Source organism: Odocoileus virginianus, unplaced genomic scaffold, assembly GCF_023699985.2.
Source record: "Odocoileus virginianus isolate 20LAN1187 ecotype Illinois unplaced genomic scaffold, Ovbor_1.2 Unplaced_Scaffold_1, whole genome shotgun sequence".
In the NCBI taxonomy this organism is placed as follows: Eukaryota; Metazoa; Chordata; class Mammalia; order Artiodactyla; family Cervidae; genus Odocoileus; species Odocoileus virginianus.
Window position 1 is genome coordinate 3,446,475 of NW_027224263.1, and position 18,159 is coordinate 3,464,633.

Here is an 18,159-nt window from a genome sequence, read left to right on the forward strand (position 1 = left end):
CTCATTAGAACTGATTCAAATGAATTCTTTTTAATGGCCTGAGTAATATTCCATGGTGTATATGTACCACAGCTTCCTTATCCATTCGTCTGCTGATGGGCATCTAGGTTGCTTCCATGTCCTGGCTATTATAAACAGTGCTGTGATGAACATTGGGGTGCACATGTCTCTTTCAGATCTGGTTTCCTCAGTGTGTATGCCCAGAACAGGGATTGCTGGGTCATATGGCAGTTCTAATTCCAGTTTTTTTAAGAAATCTCCACACTGTTCTCCAGTTTCTATCAAATGCTATCTCCCTGTATATGTGCCATACATCCCTGTTTCTCTGTTGAAAATTGGACATTTTAAATAATGTAACAACTTTAGAAATCTGATCCCCCCTCCAAGTTTTTTTTTGTTTTACTGTTATTGCTGCTATTTGTTTGTTTAGTGACATTCCTGGAAGAATTCTGTTGTCTGTATTCCCAGTCTGTGACCACTTGAAGTCTCTGCTCAGTTATTAATAGCGTAGGGGTCAGCTAATAATTGGAAAGAGACTTTTCTAAAATGCCTTGTACCAACAGATATTTCACCCTTTGCAAAGGGACCCCATGCATGTGTTGGGACAGACCTTCAAAGATCTGGCAGTTTACAACTCTGCCTTAGTCTTCATTTTCTGCTTCTGCAGATTTTCAAGGTCAGCCAGAAGCAAGCACACAAAGCTTTCACAGGTTTTTCCTAGGCATGCACCCAGTCCTGCACACGTGTATGGCCTTGTGGGTACCCAGGGATATATCAGAATTTTTTAAAGCTTCCTATCTCATCTCTAGATCCTTCTTTTGAATTTTTTGACCAGCCCCTTCTTTGTGCCTCCTGGTATCACTACCTCAGGCAGATGCAATGTTAAACAATTCCCCTGAATGTTTAAAAAAATGCCCTGAGGATAAGACTTTTCCACTAAGAAAGGATGAGTCAGGTCAAGTCAAGACAAGCCTTGTTAAAAAAAGACAAGCCTTGTGAATGGGGCCTTTCCATGGAGCTGCCAGACGGGTCAAATAGCTATAGTTCTATGGGAATAGGGATATTAGAGCAAGTTAACACACAACAAAGTTTACTATTCTTGCTAAAAATCAGCTGTTTTTAATGAATAAATAAATACTGCTCAGGTTGTTATAAGCCTCTGGTTAATTTCCAGAATTCCAAAACAAGTTGATTTTGAAAACTTTTGCCAGTGTTCATGCTGCTTTTTCATACGAGTAGATTTTCTGAGGTCCTTACTGCAATATTCCAAAATCCATTCTTTCAGTTTGAAAATCTTTCTGGAACTGGTGTTTCCCCAAAAGACTGTAGCTTTCAGCTCCTAAAAGGCTCAGCAAAGCATATGGTATCCCTAGTGATATCTACACGTACATTTCTAGGTTAAAGTATTCATGAACACCTATAAAATTAGAAGAGAGAAAATATGATAAACCTAGATTTACATTCCATTTTACCTTTGGAGACTACAAGGAAATATGTTTTTTGGTAACAGACATGAAAAAAAGCATTTACTCTTATCAACAGTTGGCTACACTTACGTATTTTTAAAATACTGCTTCTTTTTAAGGATTCACAAATTTTAATTTTACATTATAGAACATGAGAGACTGACTTATCCAAGTCATGGTAAGACTAAAGGCAGAGCCTCTAATTCAATGCCTAGAGTCATAACAGATGAAAGTTTACTAAGAAAAGGTCTCAATGTATCTCTTACATGAAATGAGGAAGACAGTAATTATAAGCTCTAAATCTTGACTTTTATAAAGAATCATAAATACTTTAAAAACCTATTTTAATAGAATGTTTGCTATTTCATCATGTACAACTATTTATTATAATGTTACCAAACCAAATTACAAGTAATGAAAGTGTCTGACAACAGTGGTAGCATTGCAGTGCTGTGCTTAGTTGCTCAGTCGTGTCCAACTCTTTGCAACCCTATGGACTGTAGCCCTCCAGGCTCCTCTGTCCATAGGATTCTCCAGGCAAGAATACTGGAGTGGGTTGCCATGCCCTCCTGCCAGGGGATCTTCCCAACCCAGAGATCAAACCCAGGTCTCCCACATTGCAGGTGGATTCTTTACTGTCTGAGCCACCAAGGAAGCCCAAGAAGAATACTAGAATGGGTAGCCTATCTCTTTTCCAGCAGATCTTCTGGACCCAGGAATCAAACTAGGGTCTCCTGCATTGCAGGCGGATTCTTTACCAGCTGAGGTACCCAGGATGCCCAATGGTAGCATTATCCTTATACAAAATTGTTATTGTTTAATTGCTAAGTCATGTCTAACTCTTTTGCGACTCCATGGACCCCGTGCCAGGCTCCTTTGTCCATGGGCTTCCCTGGTGGCTCAGACAGAGTCAGACAAGAATCTGCCTGCAATTTAAGAGACCCAAGTTCAATTCGTGTGTTGGGAAGATGCCCTGGAGAACAGAATGGCTATCCACTCTAGTATTCTTGCCTGGAGAATTCTACAGTGGGTTATAGTCTATGGGGTCACAGAGTAGGACACAACTAAGTGACTAACACAATACTAAATTAGAAAATGTCAAACAGATTATAAGTGGTTCTTCATTTGGAGAGTTCTGGGGGTCCTGAATGAGTTTAGTTGCATGTATGATATGACAACAACCTGCACATGCCTTGTGTGCATATGTTGTGGGGGGTATGGTGTAGAAAATTAGAATGAACACAAAGCTTTCCACATAACTTCCTTGCCCCTCTTAAAGTAGCACCCAGAACTGTACATGGGAATTTGGGCTTGAGGGTCATGCTGCAAGGGCAGAGAGTCACACTGCTGAAAGAAAAATGTTGAGTATCACTGACAATTTCTGAAACACAGAAGAGTGAGTACAAGTTACTAAAATCTTCTCCGAGAAAAGCAACTTAAGTTGACCAAATCCTCAATATAGAGGAATTCACTCATAAAAAGCAACAATAAGTAGTCTCAGTGCTATTTATGATATTACTGTTCAGTTTCACTGTTCTAGTCTATACATATTTTTATAAACCATCATGAACATGTGACAAAGGTATGTAACATGGTAAGTTTTCACTATGTATCTTCAGAATTCATGGACTTAGAATCCGCAACTTTAGGAATTTATGAGCAACCATTATAGTCATTGATTAAATAATTTTTCATTTTGCCAACACATTAAAGAGTTTGAATCTTGTGTCCTTTAAGGCTAATATGTGTGAATGAGTTGCTAAGTTAGTAAGTCTATCCCATCATCCAATTATGCTTTGGATGTTTTCTTTGCATTATAAACTACAAAATAAATCAGGAAGTTATTAAAAAATTGTTTTTTAAAAAATGGCCCCCAAAATAAAGCAAATTTCTACTGCTGATGATTAATGTAAGGAAATAGTTTAAGAGTCATAAAGCAGTGTTGGTTGTTAGCCAGAAGATATTAATCTGGATAAGTTATAGACTAATGTCTTCAATTCAGCTTTGACTCAGATCTATGACATAAACAAGTCTGCCATAAAACATTTTATGAGGGAAATTACATGCTAAAATATTATTTGTGCTTTCAGGATAATTCATAATCCCTTGGGTCAGGCTTCTTCAAATCTGCCTCTCTTCATCTAAATTATATTAATGTGAGAACAGAAACATCAAGAATTTTCATAAAACAAAGGTATCCTTTGGTTCATCAAATGTAGGATATTCAGTGTGTTTCCTGACCCTCCCAAAATACATTCTTAGGCAACAGATTAAACACTCCTGACTGCAGAAATATTAGGAAAGAAAGACACGTTTATTTAAACATATGGAAACCTAGAGTGTAAAACAAAACAGTAGAAAAAATAAGTAAACAGTACCAAATAGCCTTCCAAGCACTCCAATCTTTTTTTATATTTTCATATTGATTTCTTAAAAATTTTTACTCGAGTACAGTTGCTTTATAATGCAGTATTAGTTTCTACTGTATAGCAAAGTGATTCTGCTATTTGTGTACATTCATCGCCTCTCTTTTGGATTTCCCTCTAGTTAAGGTCACCACAGAGCACTGAGCAGAGCCCCCTGATGCGCAGCTGGGCTGTCATCAGTGACCTGGTTATACACAGTGTCAGCAGTGCACATGTGTCAGTCTCAGCCTCCCAATTCAGTCCATCCAGTACTTTCTCCCTTACTCCAATCTCATATGAGAATGGAGTCATCAGGTCAAAGATAAGCAGGTGACTAAAGTCTGTGCCATAACTCCTTGAGAACCATAAATACACGTTCTTACCATCCTGCATACAGCTACATGTAGCCAGGTCAGTCTCCAAATAACAATATCAAATAAATCCACAAAGATCTTATGGTGTCAGTTATACACATAGAGAAAAAGATACCCACTTTAAGGTAAAGCACAGGAAGGAGCACAATGGAATATCTCACTTATTCTCTGCTTTTAAACTGCCTAGAAAACCTAGAAATCTTTGAGATCTAGCACTGCTCGGAATTCATCAGTCCACTTAAACAATGTTTAAGTACTCCTTCAGACATTAAATCCAGTTTGAAAAAGCCTGAAAGTCATAAATTCACAATCTATCTACCACCATTACTCCACCACCTCCCCAAACTGCAAAACTAGCAGGACCAGCAAATAGCTTTCTAGATAATGCAAAGTGGTTCAACACTGCTAGGATTTAAGTGGTCAAAATTCTATTATGCAGTTGCTTCCAAGCCTTCAGATATTCAAGACTACTACTTTATAAAATGATGAAGCTCTAGAGAAAAACTATGTTGAGGAAGGGGAAGAGTAGGATCTTCCTGGATTTGGGCTTCAATTTTGGGGTAGGAAAGACTGAGAATTAAAAGCATTCAGATAAATACAACAACAATTCTGAGAACAGGAGAGCACCACTGACCCTGCTGGGTTGGTGCAGGTTATTTAAGTTAATAAAGGGTTAATGAATGGTTATTATGGGATGGCAAATAATTATAACTCTCATGAAAAACTGAAAGAAAGCTTCAAGACTTAAAACACTCCTTTTCTGTAAAAACTAACCTGAATTTCTCTAGGTTGAACTGAATAAAATACAGCAAAGGTTCACTTTAAAATTGGATTTGCTTGTTCTCTTGCCACATCAAAATGGAGCCTTGGTTGTGCTCTACACCATGGAGGCCACTGCCTATTTAACATGCCTATTGTTTGAAGCCTGTGAAAAATGAAATTGGCATCTAAGTGGTTCAGCCCTGTATATACAAAATTACCTCTCCTCCCCCTGACAAGGAAGGGCATACACCTTTGTTAATAAAGATTTAAGCATACTAAGGGTGATCAAGGACCACCCTTGTGTGATCTGTCCAACGAAATCACTGGATTCCATTTGGCCTCCTACCCTACTGTGTGGCAGGGATCTGTGATCACCTGCATAGGCCAAAATCCATCCTCCTTCAAAAACATTTCACTACCACTATTTTCTTTTCACATCTGGTGTTTCTTCACTTCGCTATAGTAATAGATAATTCAAGTTACAGATTATTCATAATTCAAGGCTATGACATAAGGAAGAGCTCATTTACTTATAAACATAAATTGACTACATAGAGAACACTGTTCATGAGCATTGTGCTCATGTATTTTTTTTTCCTTTATTTCCTGAGTATGCTGGCACAATGTTCATGTTTATGTGGCTAAAACCTGTCAGAGACAGTCTCATAGTTTCAAAATAATTTCCTTATATTCTGAATATATTCTCAAGAATAAAAAAAAAGTGAGTTACTAAAATAAAATTTTACAGTGATCACTGAAGAAGAATTTGGGGGTTCTAAACCTGTAACTTAGTGCAATTAAAGACAAATTATCAACAAGACTGAGAATTTTGCTCTTTTGTCTTCAAAGGGCAATTGTTCAGCATAAAATAAAAATATGCTGTTCTATTATAATTTAGGAAACTATTTTAGAACTTTGTTTCTAAATAATACTATAAAACCTTTAGTGATTTTGCTTATATAGTTTGTGTCTCAACAGTTGTAGCATTCTTGAGTAGGGCAAGTTAAGAACCATAAGGAATACACCCACTAGACTAATCTAAAGCTAACTTAACAAATGACATCATTCAATAGTTAGTACACAATCCCCCTATAATTATAACTCCCAGTACCTACCTTATGAGGGTTACATTTACAATATCCAAGTTAAAATTTCTTCATTAATTTAGGGAGGAAAAAAATGGCTTACAGTCATTTAATCCCATAATAATTAATTTTTTCAATTATATAATATTTGTGACTATTCAGTTTTCCCAGCTTCATGTTTGAGACACTGAAGTTTGGAAGAAAAAAAGAACACTGAACATAAAAGACACTCGGGCAAAGGATGATAACTAATGCTAATCTAACTGACTTATGCTGAATGTCTACTGATGAATGAAAGCACTTTGTGTACACAGCAGACTCCTACTTGTGTTATTTCCTAGTCTCTTGTCCAGGCTTCACGACATTCAAGACATTAAAGAAGCTGCTGAGGCATAATTAACTAGACAAAAGGGAAACTTTACCAAGAAAGAGGCAATTCACAAGCCATTAATAGTTTAAAATTGTCAACTGGCGGACTTTCATTTCCAAATGCTTGAATTATAGCAACAGTATCTTGATGCATCTCCTTTCTTGCTAGGATCTCCCCCACTTCAATCTACCTTTGCGGCATCCATTGACTACTGTCTAGTGCTCACTCTGACCTCTGTATCTTTAAATTGATTCTCTGTCTAGAATGCTTGATCTATCTACGAAAAAGGTCTACCCAGCCTGGATGCTACTTTGTCCACGAAGCCCTCCTACATAACCCCAGCTCACATTCATTTTTGTCCAAACTCCTCCAGACCTCATTGTTTCCATCATTCATTTGGTCATATTAAGTCATATTAAGCCATATGTGACTTCATTATTTGTTTCCTGAATCTTGTCTCCTCAATATGACTGCAAGCCTTTTAAAGGCAGGAAGTATGGCTTATGCCTGTTTTATAGATCACTCACCCACACCCAAAAAGGAGGCTACCACAGTGTTCCGCCCACAACACTTATATCACTTGTTGAATGGAAATATTAGAATTAACCATAATATGAAGAGTAGTACTAGCTTAGAATAAGAGACAAGTTTTGATGTAAAACATACTGTCTTAAGATAATGCTGGCAAATAAATCTTGAAGCTTGAAAAAATATTCATTTTTAAATGTCTATAAGCAAAGGGATAATCATGGTGAAAATTTCATTTTCTCCTTTAGAAGTGCAAAAGCACCTCTAAATGAAAGAAGGTAGAAACTTCTCCAAAATCCAAATTAATGCATTATAATTCAGTAATGCTATTAAAAACATCTGCACCTCTGCTAATGATAAAGAACCTCATATAGTTGTGTAGACAACAGAGCAAATAAACAACTTTGAAAACCCCTGACTTGACCATATCCATTATTTCACAGATGCTGTTACACTTGATCTTAGCCAAAAGGCCGAGAAGTGATTCACAGATGCTATTAACACATTAAGGAGTGAGCTTTCCGTTAGAAACAAGTGTGTACACTATAAGACGCCATTTCAAGAAGTGCTTAACTAGTTTATACACAAACATATGGACTGAAATGCCTTACTTATCCTATGAGGCAAGATGTCTTCCAATTTTCAGTCTCTCTAGAAAACACATTTCCTAAGAAACATCAGGATTAACTGTCAAAACTAATGTTCTTCAATGCCTTGGTCCCACCCTCCACCTTTAAAAGTGGGTGAACAAGGGCCAAACTCCTACCTGTCACAGATGCTTCCTTATATTACTATTAGCAAATTCATTAGAAAGCCCTAAAAAAACAGAAGATGAGATAATAACCCAAGAGGAAAGCTAGAAAATCAAGCTCTGTTTAAATACAGGGAGTCAGTATTTGTTCTTATTCAGTCGCTCAGTCATGTCCGACTCTCTGTGACCCCATGGACTGCAGCATGCCAGGCTTCCCTGTCCTTCACCATCTCCCGGAGTTTGCTCAAACTCATGTCCATTGAGTCAGTGATGCCATCCAACCATCTCATCCTCTGTTGTCCCCTTCTTCTCCTGCCTTCAATCTTTCCCAGCATCAGGGTCTTTTCTAGTGAGTCAGCTCTTCCCATCAGGTGGCCAAAGTACTGGAGCTTCAGCTTCAGCATCAGTCCTTCCAATGAATATTCAGGACTGATTTCCTTTAGGATTGACTGGTTTGATATCCTTGCAGTCCAAGGGACTCTCAAGAGTCTTCTCCAACACCACAGTTCAAAAGTATCATTCAGTATTCAGCTTTCTTTACAGTCCAACTCTCATAATCGTACACGACTGCTGGAAAAACCATAGCTTTGACTAGACAGACCTTTGTTGGCAAAGTAACATCTCTGCTTTTTAATACACTGTCTAGGTTTGTCATAGCTTTTCTTCCAAGGAGCAAGCATCTTTTAATTTCATGGCTACAGTCACCACCTGCAGTGATTTTGGAGTCCAAGAAAATAAAGTCTCTCACTGTTTCCATTGTTTCCCCATCTATTTGCCATGAAGTGATGGGACCAGATGATATCATGATCTTAGTTTTTGAATGTTGAGTTTTAAGCCAGCTTTTTCACTCTCCTCTTTCACCTTCATCAAGAGGCTCTTTAGTTCTTCGCTTTCTGCCATTAGGGTGGTATCATCTGCATATCTGAGGTTATTGATATTTCTTCCAGCAATCTTGATTCCAGCTTGTGCTTCATCCAGCCAGGCATTTCGCATGATGTACTCTGCATATAAGTTAAATAAACCAGGTGACAACATATAGCCTTGACGTACTCCTTTCCCAATTTGGAACCAGTCCATTGTTCCATGTCCAATTCTAACTGTCGCTTCTTGACCAGAATACATGTTTCTTGGGAGGCAGGTAAGGTGATCTGGGAGTCCCATCTCTTTAAGCATTTTCCACACTTTGTTGTGATCCACACAGTCAAAGGCTTTGGCACAGTCAATGAAGCAGAAGTAAGATGTTTTTCTGGAATTCTCTTGCTTTTGCTATGATCCAACAGGTGTTGGCAATTTAATCTCTGGTTCCTCTGCCTTTTTTAAATCCAGCTTGAACATCTGGAAGTTCAGTTCACGTACTGCTGAAGCCTGGCTTGGAGAATTTTGAGCATTACTTTGCTTGTACGTGAAGTCCGTACAATTGTGCAGCAGTTTGAACATTCTTTGGCATTGCCCTTCTTTGGGACTGGAATGAAAACTGACCTTTTCCAGTCCTGTGGCCACTGCTGAGTTTTCCAAATTTGCTGGCATATTGAGTGCAGCACTTTAACAGCATCATCTTTTAGGATTTGAAATAGCTCAGCTGGAATTTCATCACTTCCACTAGCTTTGTTCATAGTGATGCTTCCTAAGGCCCACTTGACTTCGCATTCCAAGGCTCTAGGTGAATGATCACACCATCGTGGTTATCTGGGTCATTAAGATCTGTTTTGTATAGTTCTTCTGTGTACTAGTAAAAGAAATGATAAATGCCAGGTCAAATACTAACTGAAATGCTACTAGTTTGAAATTTAACTTTTCTTAAATGGTTGTTTCTGCCTATAACGGCTTGAATCTAGTTTATTCATAATTTTCAATAAGTGCGGAAAAATAAATACCTCAAAGCCTAAATTAGGCTCTCCTGCATATAGGCTTCATGCATCTCTAATATGGGTTGGTAAGATGACATTTTAAAAGATTCCAACATTCCTATGAAAACTTAGTTGCTTGAGGTAGAGACACTATTACATACCTTCAAAAATAAGCTAAACATGGCACTTATAGTTAACAGTACTATACACTTTAAAATGTGTTGACAGGATCAATCACATGTTATATGTGTTTTTTACCACAATAAAAAATACTTGCTAAAATTGATATACACCTATATGATAGAAGAGGAAGTCATTAACCAAAAACAGCTGGTGCTCCGGTCATCTCTGAGAATGTAATGTACAAACTAAACCGACCATAGTGGGTCCTGTTAAGAGACAGTGGAGACAAGGTACAGTGAGCTGAGCATGCTAAGTAGGATGCCTTCATATGACTGCATTCTGCATTCAGAAATTACAGCTGGGTCTCTACTTTCACAGTATCTGTTCCATAATCTTTGTGATGGAGAATATCTGTGAGCAAGCTATATAAAAGAAACTTCCTACATCTAAGGAGAGGCTATAAATACCTAAATACACGGGCCTAAAAATAAGACACATCTGAATACCTGAGGATTTATAACTATGCTCATTGACACATCAAGAAAAAAAAAGGATTAATGACCAGAGAGCGGCTACATTTATCCACTTGGGCTATACTTAAGCAAAGAGTCGGACACAACTGAGCGACTAAACAAAATACTTAAGCTACTTGTCGCAGGGCTCCCAAACTCACCCAGAGGCCTAAATCCGAGGACACAATGTGAATGATTTTCAATGTGGTCTCTAGGGAGCACTCGGGGGACCCATACACAAGTTCTCTTATGTTGTTAAACGTCATGCTGTGCATTTGTGGCTGGTAGCCATCATTTCTTTCTAACCAGAGTGCCACAACCCTTGGTCCTAAAGGAGGAACACTTAGGTTTGTATCATGTAAAATACGCCTCTTGTAGCAGTCCTGCTCCAGACTTGGCACTCGGTCCCTTTATCTGCCCTGAATCCAGGTGTCACCTCATTTAACAACAATCTTATTTTCTCCTTCCCTGATTCCCACGTGCCCTCTACTCCTGCCTCCAGCTCTATGTGACTCTTTCTCCACAGAGCCATGCTTTCAGTGTGAAAGGGTGATTTCTTCAAAACAACTTGCTGAACAGGGCAATGGTTAGAGGAGTTCGTGGAGTGAAATATACCACAAACCACATATCACCTCATTAGTGTCAGAGAAATAGAAAGCAGTATCATTCCCATTTGTTCTTATGGCGGGGGGGGGGGGGCATTGACAAGGGTGTGGGGCAGGTGGATCCACGAATTGAACAAAAACTTTTAATCACTGACTGCCTGGCCTCCTACTCCTACCATCAAAGAGCTATTTCACAAAATCAAGTACCTGGCCAAGCTATTGGGAAGATTTTGTTCTTAATACAAAAGAAGCATGAGCGTTTGTTTTAATCATGGGGAACTTGACAAAATGCACTGAGAGCAATAATCTAACAAGGAATAAAGGCCAGCAGACTTCATGAAATTCTTCTTTAGTGAATAAATCAGCAACACTGTCTTCTACTTACTATCTTTTTTTTAAAAAAGTGAAAAAAGCACCCATCATCTAAACACTTACCTCACTGCTGTTTAAAATCAGGACGCAGAGGGTATTTGTCTTACTACAATAAGGTTTGCACTTGAAGTCTAAGTTTTACCAGTTATATAACTTATTTGCACCCCAAGCTACTTACACTTAACCATGTAGTTTTTAGGCTACACAAACAATACTAATGTCACAAAGAAGCAGCCTATCAATGTGACTAGCAGGGGAGCATTTCTTTGAAGCAGACACAGTGCGGTGGCCGTCAGACTGACAACTCCAAAACTGATTTTTCATAAATTCCATACTATGAGGATGACTCAAAGATCCACCAGTGCCTGAAGCAAAGCTGAAAATCTGGTGTCACCACCTTGCAGCAATCTAAGATCTCAATATAAGATATGTTACTAGAATTGTGTGTAATATGCTTACAGAAAGTATATGGAATGGCAAGGCAAGCTACATAGGCAGTTAGGTCAATCTCACTACTTTCCATTACTAGAGAGCTGGTCAGCATCTTCTGGCAGGATATTGCATAATACAGTCAACTGTGCTCTCCCAGCATTGCATGTGGCTTTGGGTCACAGTGTGGATTATCTGTAAAATGAAACAGATAGGGGAAAGGCAAGAATCATCAAGACTATCACAGACCTTAATTTAAAAACTAGAATTAGTAGGCCTGTACTCAAGCAGGATTTTTCACATTTGCCCATCCACCGAAGATTGCAAAGATCACAAAGCAATATGGCTTATCCTTTCCATTGATAATAACTCTCTTTGATCAATGAGCAAGGATGCAAAACAGATCCAGTTTGATTCTTTACTTTCTAAGCTTGAGGACACAGGACCTAGAATCTAGTACCAGATAGTACTTTCTATCCTTCAGAAATTTCCTTTCATCCAAGACCTGAAACTAGAAGTTCCTGAGATGGTCCTCCACAAGGCTCTATTTTGTTGAAAGCTATGCTATGATATACATATTAAGGAAATAAAAAAAAATCACTAACTGCTTTCAAACTGATAAGGCTGAAGACTGAGAAAATATATAAACATACAGTAGGGAAACCCAACATTCTGTCAGTATTTTCACTAACAAGACAAAGCTGAAAACTATCACTGATTTCTACCCATTTCAGCAGCTCAAAGCTGCAGAGGGGGAGAAAGGGAGGTTGGAGAGATCCCAAGAGACCAACCAAATCATCACAATAGCTCTCTGCTGCTCTGTGGCTCTGTTAATTAAAAAACAAATGACATTTGATAACTGCCAACACCTGAAATATACATATTAAAAATCGATTTCACCTGACCAATTAAGAGAAGACTCCTGAGAGTCCCTTGGACTGCAAGGAGATCAAACCAGTCAATCCTAAAGGAAATCAGTCCTGAATATTCATTGGAAGGACTGATGCTGAAGCTGAAGCTCCAATACTTTGGCCACCTGATGCAAAGAGCTGACTCACTGGAAAAGACCCTGATGCTGGGAAAGATTGAAGGCAGGAGGAGAAGGGGACGACAGAGGATGAGATGGTTGGATGGCATCACCGACTCAATAGACATGAGTCTGAGCAAGCTCCAGGAGTTGGTGATCAACAGGGAAGCCTGGCATGCTGCAGTTCATGGGGTCACAAGGAGTCGGACACAACTGAGCAACTGAACTGATCCCCTCCCCCACCATGTTTTTTAGTGGCACCACCATTCTCCTGGTTCCTCAGACTTATGAACTCTGAATTATGTTCAAAGTCTCTCTTACATTCACCTGCCCCAGCAATGGGAATCTGGTAGATTTCCACCCATAATGCCTCTTTACTCACATGCAATTGCCTAATTTCAGGTCCTTGTCCAAAAGCTATCTCAGCTATCTTCATACTTTATCCAAATTCAATCAAACCAACATGTCTTCTACTCCTTTCTCTCAAATTAGATACAGTTGGGAATAGGTGAAAGGTGGAAGGAAGGTCCTTACACTTGAGATCAAATTTCACAGCAATTCCAACAGAGCTGTTGAACAAACTTTTCCTGAGCACAAGAATAGCTAGGCACAGAGCCAAGAAAAGAAGAGGCAATGATGGAAGCCAAAAAACAGGTGAGCTGCTATCTTTCCACTCCTACACAAAACCTGACCCTAGAGTGTGAGTCCCTGCATGATAACTCCTTCCACTTCTTGATTTTCCAACCTTCCTAGATTCTCAAACTATGTCCCTGGGGTCCATTCCTTGTGCCCTCATCACCTTAAGTCTCACTATTCTCTCCTACCTTTATGCTCCTCTTCCAATTCATCCTACATTCTAGAGGACTCATCTACAAATTCTGTTCCCTTCCTAATATGAAAAACTATAATCAGATCCAATATTTCTTATGCAGCATTCTCAGAGGGTTCCCAAGCCAAAAGGCTACTTTCCATTTCCCTGAAGTTTTATGATCTTAAGAGACCAGAGCAAGGGGAGTGGTATGGCAAATGCTGAGTGTTTAAGTTGCTGACTGAAGACAGCTGCTGGGAATCCCCAAGTGCTGTGGCAAGGGGTGTGGCGGTGATAGCAACCGGTTTGAGAACAACCAAGTAAGACTTCTAGATCTACTGTTCACAGGCTCTTACCAATAATCTCTGTGCTTCTGCCGTTTAAAAACTTGGCTCAAAAGTTGTCCTCTCCCAAAAGCCTTCTTCTTGGCCACTCCTTTATCCCATGTCATTATCATGCTTATGCGCAGTATTTTTCATGTATCTAATTCACCTATAATCATCTATATATTGCTCTGTAAGCATGTTAAGTATCATATCTTAAACGACACTGTGAGCTCTGTGAGGATAGAATTATTCTTCTATTTCTCTAGTTTCCAACCGCAGAACTCAGCAAAGTATATATGCTAATGAGAAAAAAAAAACAGGTTTCTTCCCCCAGTGACATATAATTTCCACTCAGCTATTCAACACTAACATTTTTACAGGTGAGCAAGTTTGAAAGTATGGTACACTAAGAGCTGTAGAAAATACACCCACACTTGATAGAAAAGATGCCACTTATGGTTGGACCAAACATAAAATATGCCCCACCCAACCAACTACATTATTACACCATACTTTTTCCTTTGGGCACTTTTCTTTCTACTACATAAGCTTGTGGCTCATTTTTGCTCTCAGCAACACTGTAACGACAGAAGCTCAACTCTAAATAAGTTTACTGTTGGGAATCTACTCTTCCCACCTACACAACCACTGGCTTCCCACACTGTCTCCAGTGTCCTGTGGGCAACTGCCCAATTACTGATTGTGGAAAGACAGCTTACACACTGAAGGTCCATTCTTGGCAGCCCCTGGGTTTTACTGCTGGTCCTCATGCACTTAGCTTAATTGATTCAGAACAGTATCAAAAAGACATTATTACACAAGTTGGGGGGAAAAAAGACTATTTAAGAAAATTTAAATGTAAAAGCCCTGGTCATTGTGCTGCTTTAAAACAGGCAAGCATGTGTGACATGGAGAGAACAGAAAAACGCCTATTGAAATAGGGAACTCTGACTAATCTCATTGCACAAGTTTTAGTGTTTCACACATATACATTCTCAAAAAGATGGTCTGTTAATGGGAAGCACAACTGACTTCCAAATTATAATAAACTGCAGTAATAGGACATAGTGTTTTAACACAATTTCAAAAAGTGTACAGTCTTTTAAAGACAACAATGTGGATGTTAGTCTGTTTCTGAGAAACACATACTTAGAGGAAAAAAACAATATATGCTTGGGCTAACAGAGTTTTCTCTTTCTCAGTAGTGGTCTTTCTTCCCACTGGACTTAAAGAGATCCTTCTTGGTTGCTAACGACTAACTGGGACCTGAATGCAGCACAAACACAATTCATAAGCAAGAAAAATTATGAGCTAGGTTATCACTCCCTTTGGCCATATGGGGGAGAAGGTAAAATAAGCATCGAGTTTTCCTTTGTAACTAAATATACCTTGCCCTACATACACCTTTATGCATGGATGTAAAAATAATTTTGTAATTTATATTTCTATATCCTATCATTTCAGTCACTGAAGGTTTTTACAGCATAAATGACAACTGGGGGCATGCCCTGCTTTCTTTTCTGTCATAAGATAGGACACCAGATTGCCTTCCAATGGAAATAAGACCTTGTTGAAAAACAACCCATATAATACCTCCCAAAATGCTCAACAATTTTTCAGACTATTATTTTAAAAGAAGAACTACACATCACGATCATTACACTAGCATAGATAAGGAAATCTGTAATGGCTTAGTAGCATCATCTAGGAGAAACACACACCTTCCAGCTATTCTGGTCAGTCTTCATTCAAAAGAGACTTAACAGAAATAGTCTGTGCTTAAAATGCGGATTTAATATCATTTTGACCTGAGCTGTATTATCAAATCATCTTTCTTACTAACATGGCATAGGATCGTTACAGTTCTGATGAAACAAAGTGCCTACCTCTCATCTCCGTATAGCAACCCAATTCCTCCCAAGCACACTGACAAACAGTAATTTGACTACTGTGACAAGACAAGAAAAAGGTAATTGTTCAAACACCTGATGAGGGTCTCTGAAAATCTGCATGTCCAGGAGTGGATTTTTTTAAAAACACATTTTGTTCACTGCAATAGGGGAAAACACACTTACTGATGTTTAATAGTAAAGTATCTTTTATGTGCTCTGGTTTATACAAAATGTAGCACTGCATTAACTTCAAAGGTGGTAAGAAGATTAAAATAAAAGGTTCATGGGATGTGACATGCAACACAGTATTAAAGATATAAGACTGAACAATCCCAGTGCCTTAGCAGGATCCTTTTCTGTTTCTTTGTTAATGAGGGAAATTCTTAAAATGCAATCCAGCAAGCATAAGTGTGAGTAAAAAGCTTTTAAAATCTTATTATAACATGTTATTTAGTGAGCTAATCATCAAAGCGTTTTTTTACGGGAACAGAAGGGGGCCTTACTTACTAAAATCAATAAAACTCACTTAAAGATATCATATCTGAGCTGCTTTTATTCCTAAAATGTGCTCCTCACATTTAACAATTTCTGGAAAAAAAACACCCTAAAATCATACTGCAGGTTTCCAGGTAAGGGATTCCTCCCCCCAATCTCACCTCGGACTGAAACTATCCCAAGAACCTCAGACTCTTATTATGATCTTGGCAGCATTCGGTCTCCCTGGTGTAAGTTAGAAAGAACATGATAAAGGATATTGGCATGGAAGCAGGAAGTTTTCTATTGGAAGCTGACAATGAAAAGTGCCATTCCCTTACAGTTGCTCAAGTACTTTATTCAGGTCTTCACTGCTGTCCGAACCAGTGGGGCTCAACGTGTGGTCCTGGGAACTGTAGCAGCAGCATCACCAGGGAGCTTGGTTGAAATGCAAATTCAAGGCCCCACCCCAGACCGACTGAATCAGAAACTCTGGGAATGGGGCCCAACAATTTGTGTTTTAACAAGCACTACAGGAGCTTATGAAGTAAAGTTTGAGAACCACACCTCCCCAAACTTTTCCATGTGCCTAAGAGTCACCTGGGGAAGCCTGTTAAAATGTAGATTCAAATTCGGCAGGTCTGAGATGGGATATCTGAGCCTACATTTCGAACAAGTTCCAGGTGATGTGTCTGAAGACCACACTGCAAATGTTTTCCCAAACCAGCTGTTTACCAAATATTACTCAGAAGGCTCATAAAATCTGAGTACCCAGGAACCACCTCACACCAAATTAATCACAATCTCAGGAGAAAGGCCTAGTCGAATACAACATACTGCTCCTCTGCCTCAGCTGCATGTCAAAAAAATCACCTGGAGAGATTCTAAAAATCCTGATGCCCAGGCCTTATCCAAGACCAATTAAATCAGAATCTCTGGGGTTGGGACCCAGGCATCTGTCTTTTTAGTTATTCGTCAGTGATTCCAATGTGCAGCCAAAGTTGAGAAGGACAGTTCTGGAGTAGAACTGGCTCAACACCTGGCACAGTGGATCCCTTATAACGTTCCCATCTATAAATCTAAAGCTCTGATTGTGAATCGTAAAATGCACCTAAAGTCATGTTTTCTTTAAATCGTGTTTTGAACCTTAGTTCTGTGGGCACATGTGGCTGTACAACTGAGACCAAGGATTCATTCATTCATTCCTCACTCTGAACACAAATGTTACCTGTGCTCCACTGAACAGATTTCCATTCTCCTCCCAAGCCCCAGCTACTGCTACTTCTTTGTAATGAGGTAGGTACTCAAGGAAACAGCAGCAACAGTGAAGAATCTGTATCCACACAGCCTGTTCCTATAGTGACATCCTCCCTGCCAAACCTGAAACTGATAGATCATGGAAATTTCTAATAACCTACTGGAGTGGAAGGGTCACTGATGAAACCGGAAATTCTAAGCCCATAAAAGGCAGATTTCACCAGTGACAGACATTTTGGCAGAAAGGTCCTGGGAAGGGATGAAAACAGTTGCTTTCCCATAGGAGAATGTGCCACCATCGGAAAGCACATCTTCTGGTGGACAGAGACAGGACCTAAACAGCACTGCTCATAACACCATGATACTAATAACTCTGAGGTGGGGAAGCAATGTATCTATTTATGTCTTACGGCCCCCAGCACCAAGCCACACTAACAAGTACACAATGCTATTAAATATGTAAAACAGAAAGAAAATGGGTGCTGGTTACCGAGGCACTGTCAAGTGATTCTAGTTATTTCATGCCCATGATCAAACCCTGCTTTGAAGAAGTTTTCCTAAATTTTTCCATAGTCCACCTCCAAAATGACTTTAAGATAAGTGAAAATAAAGATATACTCCTCTTTCTACTTAAGTGAACTTCCATTCTCCCCTTGGTCATGTTCAGTGTCTCTTCTAAATTTGTTGTTTGGTGGAATACATGACACAGTCAAGGCCTGCTAAATGATAATAGTTATTATTCTTTC

At 39.0% G+C, this 18,159-nt stretch overlaps 1 protein-coding gene and 1 non-coding gene across 4 annotated transcripts in view; both read right to left on the reverse strand.

The window, feature by feature from the left end:
- Positions 1 to 18,159, reverse strand: part of AMMECR1 (AMMECR nuclear protein 1) — a 114,150-nt gene that overhangs the window by 93,327 nt on the left and 2,664 nt on the right. The gene's annotated exons all lie outside the window — the stretch shown is intronic.
- Positions 7,291 to 7,475, reverse strand: LOC139033309 (U2 spliceosomal RNA). Its single transcript, XR_011485922.1, has one exon. It is a non-coding gene; the product is annotated as a U2 spliceosomal RNA (small nuclear RNA).